Source organism: Passer montanus, unplaced genomic scaffold (genome assembly GCF_014805655.1).
Source record: "Passer montanus isolate IOZ18808 unplaced genomic scaffold, ASM1480565v1 scaffold46, whole genome shotgun sequence".
Classification (NCBI taxonomy): Eukaryota; Metazoa; Chordata; class Aves; order Passeriformes; family Passeridae; genus Passer; species Passer montanus.
Genome location: NW_024369485.1, coordinates 2,019,625 through 2,035,222, shown reverse-complemented (window position 1 = coordinate 2,035,222; position 15,598 = coordinate 2,019,625). Strand labels below are relative to the sequence as shown.

General features: G+C 42.0%; 1 protein-coding gene across 2 annotated transcripts in view; it reads right to left on the bottom strand.

Annotated features, from left to right (window-relative positions):
* Positions 1 to 596, bottom strand: part of KCNS3 (potassium voltage-gated channel modifier subfamily S member 3) — a 29,181-nt gene extending 28,585 nt beyond the window's left edge. The window contains exon 1 of one of the 2 annotated variants that reach the window (XM_039721617.1): positions 529 to 596. The gene's annotated coding sequence lies outside the window, so the exon portion shown is untranslated. Of the gene's footprint in view, positions 1 to 13; positions 294 to 528 lie in introns of those variants that run through there. The other variant, XM_039721618.1, reaches the window with a different exon arrangement.
* Positions 597 to 15,598: the final 15,002 nt, after the last annotated feature.

The window sequence follows — 15,598 nt, the reverse complement described above, 5'->3', positions numbered from 1 at the left end:
CGGCGCTGCCTACCTGGGGTCCCGCCGCGCTGCTCCGGCTCCGCGGGGCCGCCCGAGGTGGGAGGGGAAGGCAGGCGGCGGCAGGCGGGCTCAGCCGAGTCCCCTCCCCGGCCCCGGGCATCTCCCCGGCCCCGCGCCCTGCTCCCGTCCCGGTGCGCGGAGCCCCTGGGGTCCCGCAGCGCCCTCGGGGGCCCCGCTCCGCTCCCCGGGGTTCCGCGCCGTGCCCGAGCGGTGCCGCCTTGCCTGCGCGGGGTCCCGGTCCCCTCACGCCCGGGCGGTCGGTGTTCCCCAGAAGTCCCGCTCCACGCCCCGCGGATCCTGCTCTGTGGCGGAGTCCCACCCCCGCGGTTTCCTCTTCTCTCCCGGAGCGTTCCCGCACTTTGCCTGTCGGTCCCGCACAGCATCCCCGGCGGCTCGCCCCGCGCCCGGGGACGTCCCGCTCGGTTCCCCCGGGGAGTCCCGCACCCCCCGGACCCCGTCTGCACGGCTGCGGACCGGGCTGCGCCGCTGCCTCGCCCAGCCACCTACCAGGCACGCCCGGCGGTCCGCGCTGTCCCGCGGCTCGGGCCGGGCTCGGGAGGGGGCAGCCCGGCCGGAGGGGCCGGCCGCCTCCCGCCCGGGGCTGCGGCAGCGCCGCCGAGCCGGTGCCGGCCGTGCCGAGCCGCGCTCTGGGCTGCGGGGCTCGCCCCGTCCCGCTTTTTGTGCCGCCGCTGAGCTGTCAGCGCCGGGGGATTGATCTGCCATCGATTCCCAGCGCCGGTGTGCTGAAGTGGCACACACGCGGCTTGATTAGCTGGCGGTGCAGCCTGAGATGCGGAGTGTCCTCCGCACGCTGCAGAGGAAATAATTTGTGTTCCGTGTTATGCCCCAGAGTAGTTGTCTGCTTGTGTCAGGGCTCAGTTCTGCCCGGGTTACAGTCAGAGGGCAATGGGAAGCCAGGCCAGCTCCCACTGTAACTCGAAAGCACAGCTGCGACAGCGTTCCACGATTAAACATCTTGTGTGTTTCAGCGGTGTCGTTTTGAAAATTGCCGATAATGAACGGGGAGGTTTATTCCTTCATTACAAATTTGGACACAATGTAAAGTATTCTCTGCACGTTTGCCAAACTTTTCAAAACTTTTCACTGATAAAAAGTACTCTAAAACATCATCATCATTATCATCACTAAATGCAGGATTAAGGGGGAAAAATCTGTTTCACAACTATTTCTGCCAATTATTTTCCTAATCAATTTTAGCTTGAAAAAATTCTTGCACAAATATTGCATAAAATTCTCCTGTGTTTTGGGGGGAGATTTTGTTGTGGTGAGTGTTTTTAGAATTCTTTACATATTTTAAGGAGAATAATTCAACAACCTATTTTTTAGAGGCAGTCCAAATACTTACTGTGTCTTCTTGTTGTGGCAATAATTTTTTAGTCTTATAAGAATCCTCAGTTGTGAAGACTGAGGAGAGGGGGATCCTAAGAGAATACGTTTCTGTCTGACTCTGTTCACTGTTATTCCCTTAAGATACTATTGCTCTGCAGGGGAGATTCATTTTATTACATGTTATGGTGTATAATAGCATTAATAAATTAATTTTTTATCACATTTCTCTTTCATTAATCACAGAAGTTCATTATACTGCAGAATATGTCTTGTCCAGATATTACATCAACCCTTCAATGTTGTGCACAGCAATATGCATTTATGCTACACATCTTTTTCAGAAAACATAATTAAGCAGGAGCACAGAATGACATTTAGTTACAGAAAGTTTGTGAGAAAGCCATGCCCTGTTTGCAAAGTGAGTTCCTCAGAACTGTTCAAATACAAGAATGTGAACAGAATACTTCCTGAAGACGAATGAGGTCATCTTAGTGGGTCATTGGAGATTTCAGCATACCATTTGAAAGATCCTGCAGAAATATTGTTACTGACTTTTGCAAATGATACTGCAGCACTGCAGCCCATCAGATGGTTACACAACCTCAAGTCATCACAGGCAAGAATGTGAGATGCTGAAAATTGCCCCAGAAGATGAGCTGCAGCTGCCTGGGCAGCGAGGACACACAGATTTCTAACACAGTGACACCTGTAGTAACAGAGGGGGAAAAGGTAGGTTTATTGCCTGTGTCAACGCGGCTGGTGACACTGGTGACTCTGTCCTCAGTGCCTGTTGTGGGCACTGGATGTGTCCCATGGTGCTGCTCTGCCTGGCAGGAGGGCAGAAACATGCTGTCTTGGCTGCTCATCAAGCCTGTCGAGCTGCAATCTGCATTATCATAACTTAGAGCTCCTTGCATCAGCATCATCCTGCACTGCTCTTTTCTAAACAACAGACCCAGTCCCCTGAGGGCAGCACATTTAGAAAAGCCAGTTCTTTCCTCCCAGTGTTCTGCAGGCCCAGGCATCTTCTCTATTTCATCTGCATCAAGAAATACCACAAAACATAGGAATTACATTTATTTTTGTAGTCGATGCATCATGGTTTCTTTTTACATAAGCAGTGTCTGAGCACTGAGATGTCTGAAGAAACATTTTCCCTTTTAAAGCAGTTTTTCACGTGCTTCCTCTAAAACACAGCAACTCCCTGGAGCTGTGATCATGCTTTTACATGGAGGGCTGACTTGTGGGTTTTTGGCAGGTTTTAGCAACTTCATTTTAAAATATGCCCTGGAATTTTCTTGACTCAATCATCTGGAGAAGGAGAGATTTCTATCTTCCTGATGCAGAAAAACTTATTGGCAGCTGTTTATGGTGGGCATGAGCCTAGTTCCTGGCAGTGAGAAAAAGAATTGAAAGGAAATCTAAGCTATAACACCATCATCTTCATTGCACTGCAGTGGTTTATAATATTGCAAAATGGTGTTAACTGTTGCTCACCAGCTGAAAAGGATTGTGAGACAAAGACTGTTAAGGAAAGTGGCATACATAAGGCTGGCTCGTAGTATCTTGTGCTCTAGCCAAGGGTCAACCAGAAATATTATTCAGGAACAAATAATTACAAATATCCAGATTAGTCTTTAAAAATATTAACTCCTTCAAATTGCTGGTAATAAGTTAACTCAAGACAAAACTGTTGTTTTAAATTTATCTTAAGATAAGAAGATTTTCACCAGTGGAGTGAATGGAGTGAGGAGTGAACATATGGCTACATCAGAAGGGATTGTGACCCCCCATAAAATAGCTTACATCCTTTTTATGGCTCTTTAAAGCACGCAGTGGGCCTATCCAAAGTCAAGCTGCCACTGGCTAATCTAAACTGGAAACAGCAGTGCCCTGCCTGAGCACTGTTGTGCATGTGTTTGTTGTGTTTGTGTAACATTTCCATCCCTAGGGACTGGCCATTATCCCCCCGTCAATTTGTTTTCTTCCCTGAATTGCCTTCATCCAACCAAAATATGTCAGCAGTTACACCAGGGGGACTCTATTAAAGACAAATGGACTCAATGTTCTTCCTGAAGAAATACTCATGATTTAAGCTGCACAGCTGCGGGACAAATTTAGAGTAACTCTGCCTAAGGTACTTTCTTGGGGAAAAAGGGAAAAAAAGGTGATTAGAATGGCAACCCCTCCCATCAGCGAGAGCTGAATCTGCTCTACTCTGCCTGCTGCAATCCCACCTTTTCCAGCCTGCTAGGGACACATGGGACAGGGACTGCAACACCACTTGCAGCCCCTGCAGTGCCTGCTGGTGACCATCCACGGCCACCACAGCAGCCAGCACAGGGGTTTGACTTGCTGCACAAAAACAGATACAAGTCACAGATTTTCACACTCCCAATGACTTACATGTGCCTCAGTGCAGGACTCTGGGTTTGATTTGCACCCTGTCTGGGTGAAAATTATCTCATTCAATGGAGTTTTACTTGGGGTTTGCACTACCTCCAAAAGCTCAGTCCTGCCTCTCATACAAACCAGGGAAACTACTGTTGCAGTATTATGTTTTTGCATTGTCACAGGCAAACTGACCACAGGTCGGAGGTAAACTGAGCCCTCTTGTATTTGCATTTCTGTTCCAGACCTGGGGACTGTCTTAGGCTGTTTTGATTTAAGAAAGTCAGTGGGAATTTTCAATTAATTTTATTCAGTTCAAGGAGATAAACTTTATCTGTGAATGGCAGGGCCTCTCCTTAATTATCCTGAGAAAATAACTTCATATAATGCAACCTCGTGCCTTCAATTCATTAAATAGAATATTTCTAATAATAAAAAAGTATTACCAGAAGAAAGTCAGAGGGTTTTAAATGGTTTGTTAGGCAGCATGATCCAGTAACCTGAGGAAAAACTGCATCTGCTGCAGAACTTAGAGCTCTGGAGGGTTTTTTACTATTTTTTAATGCTGAAATTGTTAGTTAAGTATGAATAGTCAGAGAAGAACACTTCATTTGAATTTAAAAGCATTTGCAAGTGTTGCTAGGAATATGTGAACCATAACAGAACTTCAATTAAGCAGAAGGTAAGAAATTTATCAGTGTCAGCTCCCTGGTTACCAGGCTATTGACAGAGTTCTTAGAAAGATAAGTCAAATGTACATGTGCATTAAGCATATTGTATTTCTGAAAATTATTTTTTTCCATTAATAATGAAAATATATTAACACAGAATCTTGTTTAACAAAAGATGAACAGTAAATTACTGAATCACTACTCAGCAAAGTAGGTAGGAAATTCCTGGTGCATTTTCTAACTCAAAGCAATCTCAAATTACAATGTGACCTGTAGCAGGATGTGTCTAAAGTAGAGCCTTGTGAGCACAATGTATAAACAACAGCTCCTGTGGAAATGTTGAATGCAGCAGCTGTCATTACACAGGCTACCAATACAGTAATTACACTTCAGATGTGTAACCTGGCTTGCCTGTCACAGCTGAATTCTTGTTTACAACAAATACACTGGGGTTTACAGAGCTGTGCCTTTTTGAAAAATAATTGGAAAACATAGTTCCTAAGGTAAAAGATGATGAGGTCTTTCAATGGGAAAAGGATGTCCATAAAGAGTGGTGAAAATGGCTTGTATGCAATCTTTTAATTTCTACTACAAGTTTATGGCAGGGGAAGGAGTGGGTGTGTGTGCTTAGGAAGCTGCAGCAGAAGGTGGGGCCTTCTTTTGTCAACCTTTTTTTCTCTTATTTTTTCATTTCTCCTTTACTGTCTTTCTTCTCCATTTTCAACTCCATTGCTATTCAGTATTACAAAGGTAGTCCCTCAGGAACCTCAGTCCAGGCACATAATTTCATTTGGGTAGTTGGGATACAGTCAAGTACAGAGGAAGAAATTCTGAAGATTGAATAAGACAGGGCTATAGAAGAAACTAAAGATCAGGGTTTGGGAAGCAAGATAATGCTAAAATGAATAGAGCAGTAGTAAAGCTACAGCAGTGTTTCAATTTTCCTTAATTATTTTCTTTTCTTTTTCTTCAAATCTATAATACTTTTTCTTCTAGTTCTAGTTTCTTTTCATTCCTTTTGGGGATTTTTCATTATTTTGCATTTATGCTCAGCTCCAAAGTCCTTGACATGTCCATTTCTCTGACTTTCTGTCACCACCTTTGTGGGTGAAAAATAGGATTGCAAAGATTTTCTTCAGTACTTCAGAGAAAAATGGGCCAGGAATCAATATTGCTATACTGGCATAGTAAGGGTATTTACATCTGAAAGCATTCTACCTTGCTTTTCTCATGAATAACGAAAGAAATCAAGGCATTCTTGTGGGTCCGGGCTAGCCAAAAAAAAAATCTTTGGGGAACATGAAGGGACTACTACATTTTCATTTCCATCCTTTGTTCACTTACTGTGTTCTGGAAAAAAAAAAATAGAGCACTAAAAGGTAGGAATTTTGTCCCCCATTTTGGAAAGTTTATATTCTGAAGAATCCATAGGCGCAGATCATTGACACTAATACTATAGCAGTTCCAAAGAGGTTTGATACAGAAGTCTTTCAGTTTTAGAGACGCTGCATTTTACTGAAATGATAAGAAGTTCTCCTATTTGCATCCCTTCAAAGGCTAGGTCTTCAACCTAAGATAAACAGGACCTTATTTTTATCAGTTGTAAGTGGTTTGATGTATTCTGTGTATGTTAAACATGCCCCTGATAAAAAGAATTTGACTTTTGGGGGGATGCTCATCTTCATGTGATTGAGTACAGGACAAGCTTTAGCCTAGTGGCTTGGGCTAGGAACTTAAAATCAAAGGATTAAAAGCAATGTAGAGGAAATCACATTCTATGTGATTAAAAAACAGGGAAATCTTTTTTTCTGGTTAAGACAAAGGATATTTATATGACTTTTTTTTGTCACTCTCCAAAAAAGGCAGCATCAACAAAATGACTGCACAGCTCATTGCAGATGAGACACTAACATGATGACAAAAAAAGAGAAACACTCACATTTGAAAAGGAATGCTTGTTCTGCCCTCAAAAGAATTGATAACCATCTTCATAACTGTATCTACAAACAGGGTAAAAATTTAGATCTTGGGTGGAGAAAGTGGATTAAATGGGATTTCTTACTCTGTTTTGCCAAAGTCTCCTTTGGCTGCTATCTAATTTTCCACCAAACAGCAATATAATCTGTTGCATTTTGCTTTACAGTCTCTCCAGAAATCTCCCTGAACCCAGGACATGAACATCTCTGAAACCCCAGCTTTAAACTCATGTCGGGTTGATTTCCCAGCAGAGAATGACTAAGCAGGACACACTGGTGGTCAGAAGTACTTATGATTGGCTTACTTTTCATAGTGCACGGGATGTTTTTGTGGAGCCTCTCTGTCCCTTTTTGTGTAAACAAGCTACATTTCATATAGCTTTATGTTTAGCACAGCATATAAAATGTTTGTTACAGTTTTGTGCTGCTTCAAGGTGGGAACTATTTTACATGCAGCAGTTCAAATGCAATGAGTGGAAAGGCATTTAAGGAGCCCATCTGCTCAGAGTTTAGACTTGAAAGAGTAGAGAAAGGGGTCATTAAGGTAACTGGTCACCCCATGGCTATGAGCTACGAACAGAACATGACCATAAAAATCCCAAGGTCTTCAGCAGAGATAAACTTTCCTATCATTATGCATTATTCTGGTAAAAAACCTCATCTGTGTTCTAATCAACTCTATTACAGAGAAACATGCTACTTGGATGTTCAGATGAATGGAGAATCAAGTGTAAAAAAAGTGAAAAATTAGGGTGCTTCAGTCCACAAAATGAAGAGTAGCAGTATGAATTCTCCTTTTGAAAATGAAGCAGAAATCAGGAGGAGAGTAAATTGAACTCATGAGCTGTATTGGTACAAGAATGAATCAATAAAACTGCTCAAGAACCCAGTCTAGATAAAAATTACAACATGTCAAAATGCCAATGAAATAAAGGTCTGGAGCATTCTTTCATTAGAGTGTTTGAGGAAGGAAAAAACTGTAATGGTTTTTTGAGTGGGTTTTTTGAACCTGGTGAAAATTATTGTCTAGAGGATTGCCTATAATATTGGAGTACTAAGTAGAGGGATTTATGGACTCTTAAACTTCTGAGATTTTTAAGGATACCACTGCAAGCAAATGTGAAAAACCTCCAATTTAAAGTAGCACCATTTAACATTTGCACAAAGGAAGCTGTGATTTGTCAACATGATCAAAAGTGCTTTTAATGCTATATCAAATTTCTTGTCCTGGTTAAAATCAGGTACTTTAAGAACTGCTTCCTTCAGCAACAAGCATCTATTTATATGCCCAGTTTGAGTGTGAAAGCACTAGATAAACATAGATGCAAGCAAACATTGATGAGACTGGTCTTACCAAAGTCAAAACAATAAATCAGCTACAAAGCAATCTGATTCCTTAATGGAAAGATAGATGAATCCCACAGTGAGCTTAGGTTTAATGGCACTGTAGCACCCTCCTGTACAAATGCAATAAATAGTACAGAACTCAGTAAAATATTTATCTGAATAAATTATGAAGGTTCTAACACAGTACCAAAACATGAGCTTTCATACCCTACAAGTGTATAAAAAATATTTTGCCTCTAACATTTGGATTTTTCCAGGTGAGTCAAAGTAGTTGCAGCAGAATCTGTTATTTTATTAATACTTACTTGAACACCAGCCACTGCTCGCTGACTGCATGAGATTAAAAAAAAAACCAAACCACTTATCACCTTAAGGGGATGAAGATATTCAAAGCACATTGAAAGAAAGTAAACATCAGTGCTGCTTCCCAATGCTGAGAAATAAAGAGATGCCAGAGGAGTTTAAAGCAAACTGCTTTGCAAACACCGGATTCAGTTGCTACACACAGAAGCTCTAAAATCTGGGACATCATATCTGGATTAACATGCAATATTATCAGGCTGATGGATAGTTTTGAAAGCTCCATCCTTACTCTGATACAGATGTCAGAGTGCTGCTCTTTAATTTAACCATGGAACTGGATGGGGATTTCACCTTATGTAAAATTAAGTTATATCACTAACTGTAACATGATTTTGTTCTATTGCAGTAGTCTTGTCTCTAATACGTATAAAATCTAGAATGGCATATTTGTATGTTGTTTAGGGCATGGCAATGCTACCATAAAAACATCAAGCCAGTGCTCCCAAGCAGGAGTCCTCCCTGGCCAGGGCATTGCTGCTCTTTAGCTCTGCTGTACTGGGCAGGCTGGAACTCCAGTGGGAATTTGATTTGAAGGGACTGTGACATGAATGAGTCCATGACAGAGCAGAGATTCACCTGCAGTCTGTGGAGAGTGCCCCACCAGTTGATTTGAAGGGACTGTGACATGAATGAGTCCATGATGGAGCAGAGATCCACCTGCAGTCCTTGGAGAGTCCCCCACCAGAGCAGGTGGATGCCTGAAGGAGACTGTGACACTCAAAGGATGAGATGGGGGTATGTAATGAAGTTTTATTGAACAGTTTGGGACCTGGGCATGATGCAAATGGTTTGGAATAAGGGGTGGAAGGTGCTGGTTTGGGCTGGAGTAAAGTCAATTTTCTTCAGTGTCTGGTATGGGGCTGTGTTTTGGATTCATGCTGAACACAGGGTTGATAACATAAATGTATTTTTCTTATTGCTGAGCAGGGCTTACACAGACCCAGGGCCTTTCCTGCTTCTTGTACTGCCATGCTGTCAAGGGGGTGAGTGGTATGTGGGAGGGTGGGAGGAGACACAGCCAGGACAGGTGACCCAAAATGACCAATGGGATATTCCAGACCATATGGCATCATGTTCAGTATATCAAGTGGGGGAAGAAGGAGGAAAGGGAGGGATGTTTGAAGTGATGGAGTTTGTCTTCTCAAGTCTCTGTTACTTTGATGGGCCTTGCTCCCTGGAGATGGCCAAATACTTGCCCAGCCACGGTAAGTGGTGAATTAATTCCTTGTGTTGCTCTGTTTGTGGATGTGGCTTTTGTTTTCCCTATCCAGCTGGTTTTATCTCAATCCACAAGTTTTCCAGTTTTTACCCTTCTAATTCCCCAATCTCACTGATGGGGAAGGGAACAAGCAGATGCAAGGGGCTTGTTTGCTGGCTGGGGTGAAACCCCCAGCAGGGCTACTACATGAACAACCTCCTGTTTAATTTGTTCAAAAGTTTGTTGTTGTTCAGGACCCCACTTAAAGCTTTTCTCCCATTCCACATGATAGAGTGAGTTTACAGTCTGACTCTGGAATATGCACCCTCCAAAGACCCTCAGTGCCTAGGAGAGCTTGTGTTTCCTGTTTTCTGGTTGGTGAGGACATAGCTGCTATTTCATTAACCACGTCCTTTGGAATTTGATGACATCCATTTTGCCATTTTAGTCCTAAAAACTGAATCTCCTGGGGAGTTCCCTTGACCTTACTTTGCTCTATGGCAATACCAGTCTTCGGGAGACTCTGGATTATCTTCTCCCCTTTCTCAAACAGTTATTTTGTAGTGCTGCCCCATACAATGGTGTGGTCAATTCACTGCAAGTGTTCTGGACCTCCCCCTTTCCCTGCAGTCTGACTCAACTGCAGCCATGCCATCCCAGCTGCTCCCTCCACCTCGGAACCAGCGCTACCCCACAGCTTCCCCCACCACATTTGCTCTACCAGAAGGAACTCCTTCTCTCAGGAAGAGACTCCCTTTCCCTGCTCCCAGCAAAGATGTGAGATGGTAGAATAACCTCCAAGTCCTGGCCATGCTTCCTCCTGGCTACTGCAAAAGTTAGCTCTGTCCTGGCCAGAACCAGAACACTGAGAAACTACTAAGTGTCCATGGAATTCTGAAATGATTGGTATTGGCATCTGTCATCACCTACCATGGTACCCTGTGGGAGCTGTGGTTCAGTTGCTGAATATTTTCAGTTTCTCTCCATGGAGAGGAATCTTATGCCATGCAACAACTTCCAGGATGCAGGACAGACTGCTACTCATCAAGACATCAGAGCCCATTGCATCTGGAGAAGTCTGGCAAGGGAATTTGCCTACTATGGAGAGATGTGAGATCACAGAATCACAGAATAATTTAGATTGGAAACGACCTTTATGATCAGCAAGTCCAATCCTAAAGACTATAATATAAGTCTATAATCTCCAAATGATATCCAGAAACTCAAGAGATTTTGGCCCAACATCTAAGCAACCTGAAGAAAAACCCCGAGATTCTTCTACATTGAATTTCTTCTGAATTCTTTTTCTCTCCAGACTGAAGTTCAGTTCTCTTGAACTTTCTCTTCTACTATGTATTTCATTATTTCTACTCTCTGTCTCTGTTTTGGAGTAAAACAAATGTCAAACTTATTACCAGGACATAATGCCATTTTTTGACTGAAACTGATGAACATTCAATGACATTTATTGTGGAATCCATAGAGTATATGAAACACAGAGCAGATGTGACCAGTATCTCATTAGGCCACAAACTTTTTCCTGTAAAATACATAATATAGAGCAAATTTCCCCCGTATTCACCCACTTACATATTAAATCTAGATTGATTTAATTTAAAATAATAATGTTGCTGTAGATCACAAATGATCTTTCATTCTTTCCTGGTGATTTTGGTGCATGTAGTGTAAGAGCAATTCACAAATCTTTTTATATCTTGCTTAACAGTACTGTGAACCATTATTATCCCTCCCTTATAAATAGGGAATGTAGATACTGGTGTCTAATGAGACTTCCAAGATGACTTAGAAAATCTGAAACAGAATGCCCAAATCTCAATATAATGTTCTAGTTCAGTGCAATGATTCCTGGTTTGTCTTACTACTCAAGATGAAGAGAGGAAAAAAATGGAAGAAGAGTTGGAAGACCCAACAAGCTTTTGGTTACCACATTATTTCCCACATTCTGTGGTGTTCAGTTGGAGGTTAAACCATTTTACCATTCTGGCCTTATTCATAGGGTAGTCTCCACATATGAGACTGGTTCCTTACATTTTCCATTGACAAGATGGGAATATTCCCACACCTTATCCATGTATTTCATGGTCCTGCATACAGGTCATTCATCATTTGGCTTTTATTATTAAAGTCTCTTTCCATAGAAGAAGGAATCTGGCAAAAAGACAGAATTGTTTCCTAATTACCATGAGAAAAAGCAGTGAAACCTTTAACTTAACCCTGAACAGCTACCAGTTCCAGGGACAGGAGATGCATCATCTGAATTTAGACTTCTGTTCTCCCCACAAGCAATATGGAGCTTTATAAGCAATGCAATACAGATAAACACTGATGTCATTGAAGACAGTTATTCAAATTATTCAAATTTTCAAACTAAATCAACCATTAAACCCAAGTTTTTCACTGATTACAGTGTGCTAGGGACATATCCTCCATATTTTGGGAGCCTAATCCAAAAGCCACCAAAGTTAAAGAGGATCAGATTGCTTTTCATTCAATACTGTAGCAACAAACATAAGACTTCAATAAATAAGCATAAAAGTGTATTTAAATAAATTGCAGTTAGACTTACAAGTTACATTTTATGAAAACACTCTGGAAGGATTACTCTTCACTTGTTTATGTATGCTTTCATTTGAACTGCTAAGAAGAAATAGAATTACTGGAACAGATGGATCAAATCTGTTTATTTGCAGGTGATTACACACTATTTTCACTGGCTATCTCTGTTGCTACAAAGTCTAATTAGTACTGGTGCATGATCGCACACCGGAGAAAATTTCTTACCTTCTTACAGCACCAAAGACTTACTAGAGAACTAAAAGATATTACAAGGTCTCCAAGACTCTACATAAATAAAGACAAGTTTCCAAATCAGTAAAATATGAGTATAAATCCAGAGAAGTATTGATAGTCACCAAGGAAATCTGTCTGAAGAGGAGGAGGATTGAAGATGAGCTAAAAATACTAAAAGATTCTCTCTGTGTGACCCATCTGTATGACAGGAGCTACTTTATGTGTCCATTACTTTGAGGGATATAAATGTGCTATAGCACCTTTAAATATAGACAAAGAGAGAGAATGGGGGGGGGAAGAGTAAAATGTGTTTGTCTATATTTGAAATGGAACTAGATCATAGATTGTATTTTCAATTTAAGAACGAATCATTCTTTCCTTGTTTATTACACTCATCAAGTAACCATATATAACTACATATAGACAAAGAGGGGGTTGTGTAGGGGCAGCAATTATTAATGGACATTACTGAATGATAAATAAAGAGCTAGCTCAGAACTGGTATTCACTGCACACAGATGTCTGGACCATGGGCAGATGTCTTAAATCGTCTACACAAAGCGCTTTTGTGCGATCACAGTAATCTAAATTGCTTTGCATTTGGTTCCTGGCATTTCCACACACTGCTCTCCACCACACATAAATTCCTATTTTCAAACCCCATCTAGGCTTCAAGGGCCAAATTACTTGCTGGTGTAACTCTTTGGCTTAATTTGCCTCGGTTTTATTGATGCAGACAAACGTGGAGACTGGTGTTCTCAGAGGAGATCTTGTACATAACTTAGGTTATGTACATAACCTGTTAGGTTATGGTGCTGGCTCTGGGGAGGGCATCCACGGCTCCGTGTTGGAGGGGATGAAAGCATGAGCAGGAAGGAGGAGGGGTGATGCCATGGCTTCCTGCATGCCTTGTGTGAACTCTATGGTCCTGACCAACACTCTTGAGGGGAGGCTTGCTTCAGAGGTCTTGCTGTTCCGTGTTCAGAAAAGAAAGGACTGCCATAGCAGTCTGCCTTCTAAAGCTTTAACTCAAAACCTCTGTCTTTTTCAACTCTGTCAATCATCATACCTACTGCCCTGGGCTACAGGAGAGCTCTAAGAAAAACACTCATAACTCTGAGACAGGCACTTTCCTGACTCTCTGAGGTCTTAGAACTACTGCACTCCCACAGCAGGACTGTGCTTCACTGCAAATCAAGTCAGTGATGATTTAGGAAATAATTTGTATCCCCAGAGGAGGCATATCTTGCAGCAGAGACAGCCCAGCATAAGTTGCTGAGTTTTAGTTAATGGCCTGAGTCTATCTAATGTGTCTGCTCTTAGAGATTTCACTTACAGATGAACTGTGTGTTTTCTGTCTCCCCGTCTTTTTACATGGAAAACATTTGAATTAGGCTAGCACATAAACACACTGTCTAGGAACAGAATTGTGGGAGGAGGAGTTAACAGAGAGAGACAGATGGAGAAGTAGTTTGAATATATTATTTTGCATTGCAACCCTATGAAGAAAATGAGTGATGCATTTCCTGGTGGACATTTTACAAGGGGAACTTTATAAGGGTGAGATTGCAAAATCTCTCTCACTTTTACTCTTCCTATTAACACGGAATTATCTTTGATGTTAATTTAGCATGCATTTTTGCATGCAGTCAGAATAACTTTCAAGGTCTATTTAATAGCCATATTAGAGTGTATGGACTGCCTTTTTTCCTTCTTGCTCACCTGCTTGCTGTGGGAGAGCTGCCAGTTATCAGCTGAAAGGCTGGTAATTTTAAGATACCCTGTACAATGTTGTTAGCACTGAGAGTGTGCATAACACCACATTGTTTCTCCCTCTTCTTGTCCTGATAGAGATGGAAAGGCCAAAAGGAATTCCTTTTCTGTTATACTGGGCATTTTGACCACACAGTTTGAGTAAAGACTTTTAGATTTCACTTGATCTTTAGCAATTAAAACCATGACAGACAAGACTTCTTGCTTTCTTCCACAACTCAGGAACATAAAAGTATACAGAAATTAATCTACAGTTGATGGGTAAAAAAAAGAAAAATAAGGAAACAAAGAGTGACTGAGAGTGACTGTGTGGGTAAACTAGCTTTGTGTTTTCAGTAACACTGTGATAAGGCCGAACTGAGAGTGTGCATGACACCACATCCTTTCTCCCTTTTCTTGTCCTGATAGAGATGGAAAGGCCAAAAGGAATTCCTTTTCTGTTATACTGGGCATTTTGACCACACATTTGAGTAAAGACTTTTAGATTTCACTTGATCTTTAGCAATTAAAACCATGACAGACAAGACTTTTTGCTTTCTTCCACAATTAATCTACAGTTGATGGGTAAAAAAAGAAAAAGGAAACAGAGTGACTGAGAGTGACTATGTGGGTAAACTAGGTGTGTGTTTTCAGTAACACTATGATAAGGCTGTGCTCTAGCAGACCTACTGCAATTCTTCTTCCATTCTGGTAAATGGTTGTTAACTATTGTGATACTTTTTAAACTGCAAGTGAATAAGACACCTCTAGAATGCCATTTTGCCCTATGACCTACTGCAATTCTTCTTCCATTCTGGTAAATGGTTGTTAAATATTGTGATACTTTTTAAACTGCAAGGAGTGAATAAGACACTACTAGAATGCCATTTTACTCTAAAACCTCAGCCTACATGTGAAAATTCAAGAATTGAAGGCAGGTTGAAGAATTAAGGGAAACCTGGCTGGAATCTGTTTGGGATGGAAAAGCATAAGCAACCTTGACACTGCCCTGAGCCAAGGTCACCATGACTTGTGATGTGCTTGTCAGCAGTGCAGATCTTCAAATGTCCAGTGGAGTTCATGCAAACTAGATGAAATCTCAGGCAGTTCCTTGGTGGTACCTGAGATCAAGTTCAGGAAAAATAGAATAAACCTTTTGTAATATTGTAAAAGCACACTGTGCAGTGAAATGAATCCATAACTCAAATGGTCTCAGCTCTAACAATAATAAACAGGGTCATACTGTGCAGTGCCCTGACTGCCTGATCATGGGCTCATTTATTATTAGAACTCATTATTTATATTATATACTTGGTGGACAGTGCTTCTGAGGAAAATGCCTTCTAACGTTAAAAATCTATCACATAGGGAATTTCAGAAGGAAACAACTCCGACACAAACCAGCTGGGAATAACACTTTAAATTTTTTTTTATACTCTTGAAGATGTGGGAGAGGTTCAGTGAGGTTACCGTGACGGCAGCACAAATACACGCCGGTTTAAAAGGATCCTGTGCAATCTTTGCTGGGACCAAGAGCGATCCCTGGGCAGCGCCCGCCGGGCTGCGCTCCCGGGAAGGCGCCGGGAGCGGAGGGAGCAGCCGGGCGATCCTCCGGCTCCCTCTCCAGGACATCGGGCTTCATTACAAACAAACCCTCCAGCTCCGCGGCTCCTGCAGCCTCCTCATGGGCAAAGGGAGGAGCAAACCTCGAATGCCAC